Source organism: Barbus barbus (genome assembly GCF_936440315.1).
Source record: "Barbus barbus genome assembly, chromosome: 1".
Lineage (NCBI taxonomy): Eukaryota > Metazoa > Chordata > Actinopteri > Cypriniformes > Cyprinidae > Barbus > Barbus barbus.
The window spans coordinates 43,100,209-43,109,209 of record NC_136729.1 but is presented as its reverse complement, the minus strand read 5'-3'; the positions used below and the strand labels follow the sequence as shown (position 1 = coordinate 43,109,209).

General features: G+C 38.7%; 1 protein-coding gene across 1 annotated transcript in view; it reads left to right on the top strand.

Annotated features, from left to right (window-relative positions):
• The first annotated feature begins 5,595 nt into the window (after positions 1 to 5,595).
• LOC306876174 (zinc finger homeobox protein 3-like) overlaps positions 5,596 to 9,001 on the top strand; it is a 143,686-nt gene continuing 140,280 nt past the window's right edge. Inside the window, exon 1 of the mRNA XM_079427162.1 lies at positions 5,596 to 6,005. The gene's annotated coding sequence lies outside the window, so the exon portion shown is untranslated. The remainder of the gene's footprint in view (positions 6,006 to 9,001) is intronic.

Here is a 9,001-nt window from a genome sequence, read left to right as displayed (position 1 = left end):
ACTCAGTGTTTATAAATATCTTGTTTAGAGGATCGTTGTTTTTTTATTTTATTTAATAATTGATTTAGCTACAATTAGTTTATGTGCATATGTTAATTTTGTTTTCGAATTACACTTGTTTGGGCAGTATCAGGTAACTTTAACGATCCAAATCAGTAACAATGGAATTTAATTTAAGACAATAATTATTAATTAATTAAAAAACATTTGCATAATTAATTGATCTAAAACTTTAATGCGTAAAAACGTTTTGGAAAAGCACAACACATAAGCTCGTTTTTTGAAAATGTAATTTTGATTAATTAGTGTTTATGAGGGCAAATTAAGTTTTTTATAATTAAGATAAATTGACATGCTGTGCGTTATTCGAAATGTTTGTCTTACAATCTGTTCAAAGCAAGACAGTCTATATTACTAGGAACGTTCTCATTAATTAATTAATTTAGTAATTTATTTAAAATTATGTGTTTCGAAAGTAATTTTAAACACGCAATTATTATTATTATTGATTTTTGGGGTTCAAAATTAAATTTCCAGACATCTTTATTTGCTATATAGACTACAAAACATTGAAATGATGTGTAGCAGCATATAACAAAAAAAGACACGAACATATTTAGCCTTGGACAAACTTTTATTGTGTTTATTAACGCATTCCCTGAAATATTCAAATATTAGTGAATATAGAGTGTTTTGACACACTAAAAGGAACATATGTTAACATTTACCCCCGCGTAACTGAATTTTTGCGTTGAGTGTCCAGCTCTTTTTTTCAGTCTCATACTGGACGTATTTGTTCCACATAGATATTTTGAGATGTCAGGTTATAATGTAACGCTAAAACATGCATCATTCTCATTACATGTATGTATTTATTGACAGTACTTTTATTGGTTTTAAATAGTTAATTTAAAAGTTTATAGTTCAGAAACGTTATCATTTACGCAGTTCTGCGATTAAACATTCTACATCACTACAATAACAAAATCATGTGAATAAAACAGCGTCTTTTGAACCATTATACAGTGGTATTTGAAATAAGAGATGGCATGTTTTCATCTGTATGTAAAAAAGAACGATGCTGTTCACCTTCAATTTGTCTTTAAGGTGCTGATAATTAATACATTCCTTTGACGCGCATCATATTTGATTCACTCACGTGTTTGTCATCTGCGAGCTGATTTATATCATAAGACAATGTCGTTTTATCTGTGAATCTTGATGTTACACAGTCATGAAATAATTTTGCAGTAAGTGCAATATTGCTTATTCTGTCTTACAGCGTTTAATCATTTATACACTGCTGTTTTTTTCTGTATTATTATTTATGATTTCCATCATATCTGATTTTTCCTAGCTCATGATATTTTCATTTTCTGCTTTAAAATTGGCCTCTTTTCATAAACTCACACACAAAAAGGGTCTCCAGTCGTGCGCGCTACGCGATTCAACTATGGCTTCGTGAGTAAAGTTAAGATATTTGATGAAGCCGGGTGAAATGGTAAGCAAGGAACCTAGTCATTCGCCAACAGACATTTACCTGTATGCATATGTGCTCGATTTGACGCAGTCGGTGACATAGGACACGCACAGATCTGCTGCAGATGGCAGATAGGGAACATATATCCCTGACAAGGCAGGTTCATGTTGTGTTTGAGCCCTTTGACCAGAGTGAACATAAGAGGGCGCTGCCATTGCACCTGGTAACACGTCCTGCCCCATGCAGCCACCCGCAGCTTTAGGCCGGACAATGCTCCTGTGCTGTCAATGCCATTGAGTCCCAGTGTGCTTCAGAGCAGCCATGCGCCACAACACTCACCTCCTCTGCTGCTGCTGCTGCTAGTGCATGCGCCCGTTGGAGGGCCCGTTCCCAAAAAGCCGCTGCTGTTCACCGGTGACTGAGTAAAAGTTGTGTTAGTTAACCATGCGGAAAAAATGCTAATTAAACGCCAGATTCTTTCATTATGGACGCATGAGGATGGAACCCCTTTGATAGCTCTATCCGAATGCAGCTTGAACGTGTGTGCCTTCCATATTAATATAGTAACACAATTCCCAAATATGTTTATATTTATCTGAACTACTATGTTCTTCGCTTTTTAATAAAGTTACGAGACTGTTGTAGACAGCTGTCTTTATCTCTGAATGCTTTCGCCTGTTTTCATTTCCTTACGGCTCGTTTTTGGTCTTTATTATTCAGTGGTGGCACACACGGTGCATGAGGGTTAAAAGCACAGGCTGTCTTTTTGAAATGCTGGAGAAAAAAAACAACAACATACACATTTAATTTTTTTTTTTTTTTTTTTTTTTTTTTTTTTGTCCTCTCTAAATTTGGTAAAACAATTCTAGCATTTTGTTTTTATCATAAATAGCAACGGATTGTGATTCTGTTACTGCAGTTTAGAGTTCATATGTGAAATTCATTGTTTGCACGGCGATGGACCGAGGTTTACACACACATCTCTAGTCAGATCAATCAGCATGTTCACCAGAGGGGTTGGTCATGCGTATTTGGATGTCTGTTCAGTCATTCCCAGTCATATTTAGGACAGAGCATTCGCAATTGATTGGACCTAACAGATAAGAAACACATTTAGTCTATATTAAAAGAGCATGCAATGACGATTTGAGTGAAGAAAACGAAGCCCAGGTGATATTTGCGTCCATAAATACGGCTATCAAGCGCCAGACAGGACCACACTGCATATTAAAATGTGCGTAGATTGGCCATGGCAGGTTACAAAGCGACAGACAAGCTCTGATTCTGTCCCTTTTCACGCACCGGCCTCTTATTATCTCACTGCCCCTCTAACTCTTCGCGCACTCTATTCTCCCTCCATTCATTTTTACAATCCCTCTTTCCCAAGAGAGCAGGCACATCACCAATCCTGAAGATACTCTCAAGGCAAAATCCGTATGCATATCAAACATATCAACGTTTTATTTTGTAACTTTTAATTTGTCACTTCTGTTTTCAGTCGCAGAAGTTAGTTCCTGCGAAGGTGTAGTCCTGCTTACTATTTCATATATCTCTCCATGTGCGCGTCAGCAATATAAAAATATATGCTTTTAAAACTACAACTTATGCGAGCACACACACGGACACCCACGCGCTATCCACGCACACACAGCAGCAACTGTCACGTCTAGCCTATATTATTGCACGAGGCCTGAGTGTTTAATATTGCTATTGTTTATATAATGCATTTGATAATGCTTCAGTGCGATGGATAGTTTCCTTCAATCTCCCAAAGCGAGTTCCATACTGACTGCATGCTCTCCAACATGTTCTGTATAATATGACATGAGATGGAAATAAAATAAAATACAATATTTATTATATTCTATATATTTATTAAAACATTATGAATGTTATTACATTGAAATATTACATTTCCTCTGATAATAATTATTCTACAGCACATTTATGACAACTTCAATATGTAATTCTAAAATAATATACACACCACAATCAATTATAATCGTGCAGAACACAATAAACATGTAATTATTTTTTGACATATAAATGGTATACATTGCCTAATGCGACAGTAAATGATTGCACGGAATTTGGCATCATGTATTCAGAGAAACAATTCGGAAAAAAAAAATTGTCTTATAAGAAAAAGAGAGAGAAAGAAAGAAAGAAAGAAAAAACACACTCAACAACCAAAAAAGTTATAGCCTATATGATCATTTTCCAATAAACTTTATGCAATCGATAAAAACAGGTTAGCTGTATTTGGCAAGATTAGGGCCCCTTGGAGTTGTCAATAGCGAAAGTAGTCATTGAGAGGGAGAGAGGAATTGTCATTTCTTTACTGAGAATCAACAATAGAATTATCATGAGAAAGGACACTGGCCTGGGCTCAAAGGTCGGTACACGCTTTTGATTCGGGAAGAGGGCGTTTTAAATGACCACCAAGAGCAGGAGAATTGTTTTGGGGCAAAGTGAAAAAAGCAAACCTGTGGAGAAACCCACCGATCTATACTACAGTTGTTACTATTGATCAAATGTCACCTCTTTGAACGCACGCGCTTGAAAGTTACACTACTTATCGAGAATTATTAAAAAAAACACACGTAAAGCGTATCGTGTCATTTTATCGCCGCTGACTGTTTAAGGAGCGATTTACATGCTATTTAAATGTCTAACTAAATACACATGACTTGTGTTCAAATGCTCTATTTAAATTATCTTTAAATTATAATAACACATGTTGAGCTGTTTATTGCTATGAAGTAAAGTGCAGGAAAGACAATGTTCATTAAAAAATTGTGATTTTTACATTGCACTCTCTCCCTCTCTTCACCTACTGTCTGTGAGTGTATGAGAGAGAGAGGAACAGAAACAGAAAATGTCATATTAAAACTGTTCATAAAATCTATACAGTGCTTTTTGGTTCACCTAGTCTACTCTTAAAGATAATATCTAAAGAAGCATCTCTTATCATATATTGCTGATCGTCTCAAAGTGAATAAAATGCGTAACCTACATTGCCTTTGACTTTGATTACAGGCTATGATTTTGTCCAGAAAAGCTGAAAAGAAGGAAGTGGTTGTTTTTGCGCGGTCTAGTTTTTGCACAGTTTTTCTTCGCGTTCGGTTGCAATGTCTTGATTTTTCCTCGTGCACTCATCTCAAGATCCAGCATGATGGGACAGACCGTGAACGTAAATACTGGCAGTATACTGAGGTGTTACTACGACATATAAAAGTGCAATTTCATTTATTACACATAAAAATTATTATAGCTACGATTTTACAAATGTTATGTTACATGCATAGCGTGTTGCTAACGTGTCGTTTTCAGAAATAGTTTGTTTACTTCAGAAAAAGGCAATACTAAATATAGCTACAGATATCATCCTATAGCTATCACGTAACGTGCATGCTGAAATGATAACATTTCCTGTGTGCATCTATGCTCATCTTTACAACCAGATTTAAAAAAAATAAAAAAAAACCTGATAATAAAGGTGTTTGTGATTTACCAATGCACACAGTTTATTAGTCTGCTTTTTGTCAGTGCTGTTCTCGGCATGTTTTAAAGTGTGTTGTTCACCATAAGTGCATAAACACTCAAGTGTTTTGCTTATTTAGCATTTGCACCGATAAAGCTTCACAGAGAGTGTTGCGTTATGTTATTGTCCACATAAAGCCGTCTTTGTTTCACTTTTGCTCGTTCTAAAAGAAGAAAAAAATCTAAACTGTGTTAATCCTGTCATGAGATTTTTGTTTTATTAAATGCGAGGCAGCTGGACGTGTGACGAACTTGCTGGGGTTTGTAAGCGCTCTAAAGTTGTCGGGTTCGAGGTTATAAGTGCGTTATTTCATTTCTTAAACATACTCGTTTTGATTCCTAAATCTAAAACTAGCGAGCAAATAACGCACCGCGCAGCAGCAGCAGCATGCGCGCTCGCCTCTCCACTATTAACTTTCAGTGTCTCCCTTCTTATCCAACTCTTACTTTGCGCTGTACTTAATTCCATATTTTCAATTCCCGATCACTACTTTCCTCTTTCTCGTTCTCCATCTATCCATCCATCCCTCCCTCCCTCCTCTATCTCCCTCCTCCCTCTCTCTCTCCTCGGCTCTCTGCTGAATCTTATTGATCCAGAAGGTGGCTAATTAGCCCTTCCCGTCGTGCCTGTGTAATGAAGCACATGCGCACTGAATTAATCACAGCCATTTTTTGCAGGAAACTAATTAGCAGGAATAAAGATCCAAAGAGTTTTTTTCTTTTCAATCATCAGATCTCACTTTCACCTCTTCCTCTCTCCCTCTAACACAAGACTCATCGCCTGCTTTGCATCCAAATTATTTTTATATTGCCTTTACAACTAATACTCCGGTTTTTTTACTCTCCGCAACAACAATGATCTTTCTTTTACCATCATCCTAAACGCAAACTGACCAAAAGGGACTGCCTTGATGGGATCTTTAGCAAAAGCGTCTCAATACTGGATTAAAAAGCAAGGATCTCAAAGCGGCAGCCAAACATTGTAAGTTATAACTTTGCTTTCTCTTTCTTTCTGTCTCTCTCGTAGCGTTACGATCCTCTTTAGTTTCAATAACAGACTAAAGCGATGGCTTTCGGGATTTCGCCGCATCAGCCCCGGCTTTGCCTATTCTCCTAGCAGGATAAAGAACAGGCGATCGCAAGTTATTTTCATGCAAGTTGCTTTTATTTGATGCCGTTTATTAGTGTCGTTACCTGTGTTTACATCTGGCTTCGTCCTCGCTCTTCTCATGACTGGAAGAAAAGAAAAGGGCAAGACAGCGATTCCTTTTTCCAAACAGTTGGATTTAAAACACACTTCTGCACGTTCATGTATTCACACGGGTCGCAAAAGGACCGAATAGTGTCAAGAAAGAGGTTTTTGAGAGTGTGTCGATGCGCGAGGCTGCTGGGAGAGGAGCGGGAGCTCTGCGCGATCGTAGCCGGGAGAGGAGCGTCTTAGTCCAGCCTCCGAGTCCGTCCGCGTCCGCTGAGCGGGAAGCGTCGCCCGCTTTCCCATTTTTACACCGATATGCTCGTTCGTCCTCTACTTTCATTTCCTCCCTCATTTAGCGAGCAAAAATCCTCATCATTGCGCCCATCGTTACTTTTTAGTGTGGATTTCTCCGCCCTTTGCCGTGCATTTCAGTTCCTCTACTTTTTCGCTCCTGTCACTTTCGCCGTCTTTTCTCGTATTATTATTATTTTTTTCATTCCAGACGACGTGAAAGTTGTTCTTTGCTGCTTCCCAGCCGGAGTCACATGCAAATGGATAGGCATGTGTGTGTGAAGTGTGTGCGAGTGTTTAGGGGAGTGTGTTTGGTATAGAGACGGGTCTCAGGAGCGGTTCAGCCGGAGCTCACGGAGCCTAAGAGCCGCGCTACACACACTGAGATCACGGCGAACGACCTAAAACTAAAAACCCACGCTTACGGCGTGAATTTGTGAATCTAAAAATCAAAACGATGGAATGAAATGTGATTTCGACAACAAAGACGATGAGAAATAAATCAGAATGACGTTTTAGAACCTGCTACGTTCTCCCGAGAGAGAAAAATAGAACGAAAAAGAGTTTTCAAATTATAAACAACTTCGCCTCGCTTAGTTTGAACTCGCTTAAACTACTGAGGCGAAATTGCCCCCACAAATAGACGAGGGGCTTGAATTTTAATTATGCCAAAACTTAATGAAGACCACAGGTGTGGCATGAATAATAATAATAAAAAACAACAAAAAAGAAAATGGAAATGGGGACTTAAAAAGTAGCGTGAACGAAGAGCGATTGAGAGATAGATAGTCCTTCCAAGGTGTACAGACAAGAACAAACGGAAATGTGGATCCATAACAATGATACAATGTAGCCCACAGTGAGATAGAAAAATGAGAAAACAGAAGAGATGCAATGGAAGGACAGACAGACCCAGAGCTGACTGACTGTTTGCGAGCTGCTCATGGATGTGCAGGGTTGGGGAAGAAAGAGAGGGGGAGGTTGAGAGACTTGGGGTCAGATGGCAAGAAACAAGGGAGCAGGGGTCACCGAGTGAGTGGAAGAAAGATAAAAAAAGAAAGAAAAGGGAAAAACCCAACATTACCGAGCCAGCGAAGAGTGGGAAAAGAGTGGGGTGGATTATGTTGTGGGGTCACACAAACAATACGTTGAGATTGTGGGGGTTAGCAGTAGGCTACTATAAAAATATACCTCAAGTTTGATCAACAAAAGAGCAGAGTGTTTGATTTTGCACTAGGAAAAAAAGTCCTTAGTTTGAAGTAATGGATTATCATAATTTTTTGTTGGAGGAGAGATAGAGAGAGAGAACACTCATGAAGGAAGGCATGCATGCAAAGAGAGTTGAGGATAGACAAGGTCAAATAGCCACGGGCCATATCGAAGGAATCAGGGAAGAGGTCAGAAAAACACAAATCCCAAGACCTTTTTATCCTTCCCAATGTGTCATAACAAGAGGAACCAGAAGCTAATGTAGGGACGGCACACTTGTTTAGGTTAAGACTCTGCAGTGTCTGGAAAGCGTAGGTTTTTGCATTTCGCTTTTCTTTTTTAAACAAAGAGGAATTATTACAACAGAATTGCAGAAATCTGTGTGTGTGTGAGAGAGAGAGGGGGGAAATTGGCAGGAAAAGCCATTGTGTGTTTTTGTTATTATATTTCAATCTTTTTTCCTTTTCTTAACCGTTTAAAAGAGGGCATAGTGGGCAAACTAGCTTCTCTGTTTTTAGGAGAGAGAATGAGGGAGGGAGGAGAAGGACAGATAAGTCAGGGGTTTAATGTCTCTCGGCTCCCTATAGAGGGGTGGCAATAATTACAAACGTCACACAAAAAGGATATATAGTATAATTCAGATGCTGTGCATGGACTCTCTCTCTCTCTCTCTCTCTCTCTCTCTCTTTCTCTCTCGCTCGCTCCAGCTCTCCCTTATCCTTTCTCTCCCTCTCTGTGCTCCGGCTTTCACCATCACAAAACAAAGACAGCAGGCAAGGTCTTTGCCATCTCACTCACTCTTCAAAAACTCACGGATAGGCTATTCAGGGCTAATCCTTTTGCGGATAATGATTTTGATGGCAGTTGACTCATTTCTAGGAAGTCATATTGTTTCACTATTTGTTGTCTGTCCTGCCTTTTGTGTTTCACCTGCTCGTGAAACACTTTAACATGTAGCATTTAGTAACTCTCGTCCATATTCAAGCAGTGTAAAAACTACGTTGCGTTGTGTGTATGTACTTAAGTCAGGGAAAACACTCTTATTATAGGCTCTGAACAGATTTGTGTGCTGTAAGGATATTCGCTGTGTTACAGAAAATGAGTTGTGCATATGTTTGCGTTGCGGTTTGGCTGAAAGTTTGCATTGTCTCAATTCTTTCAGGCTTTTCGCAAGCCTACAGAAAGATACAGACAGGCGCTGTAGTCTGTTCATTTGTACCTGATTTGAAATAAAAGAATAAACTGCTCACCGTTTCTGAGATATACAAGGACACAGGCTAGAG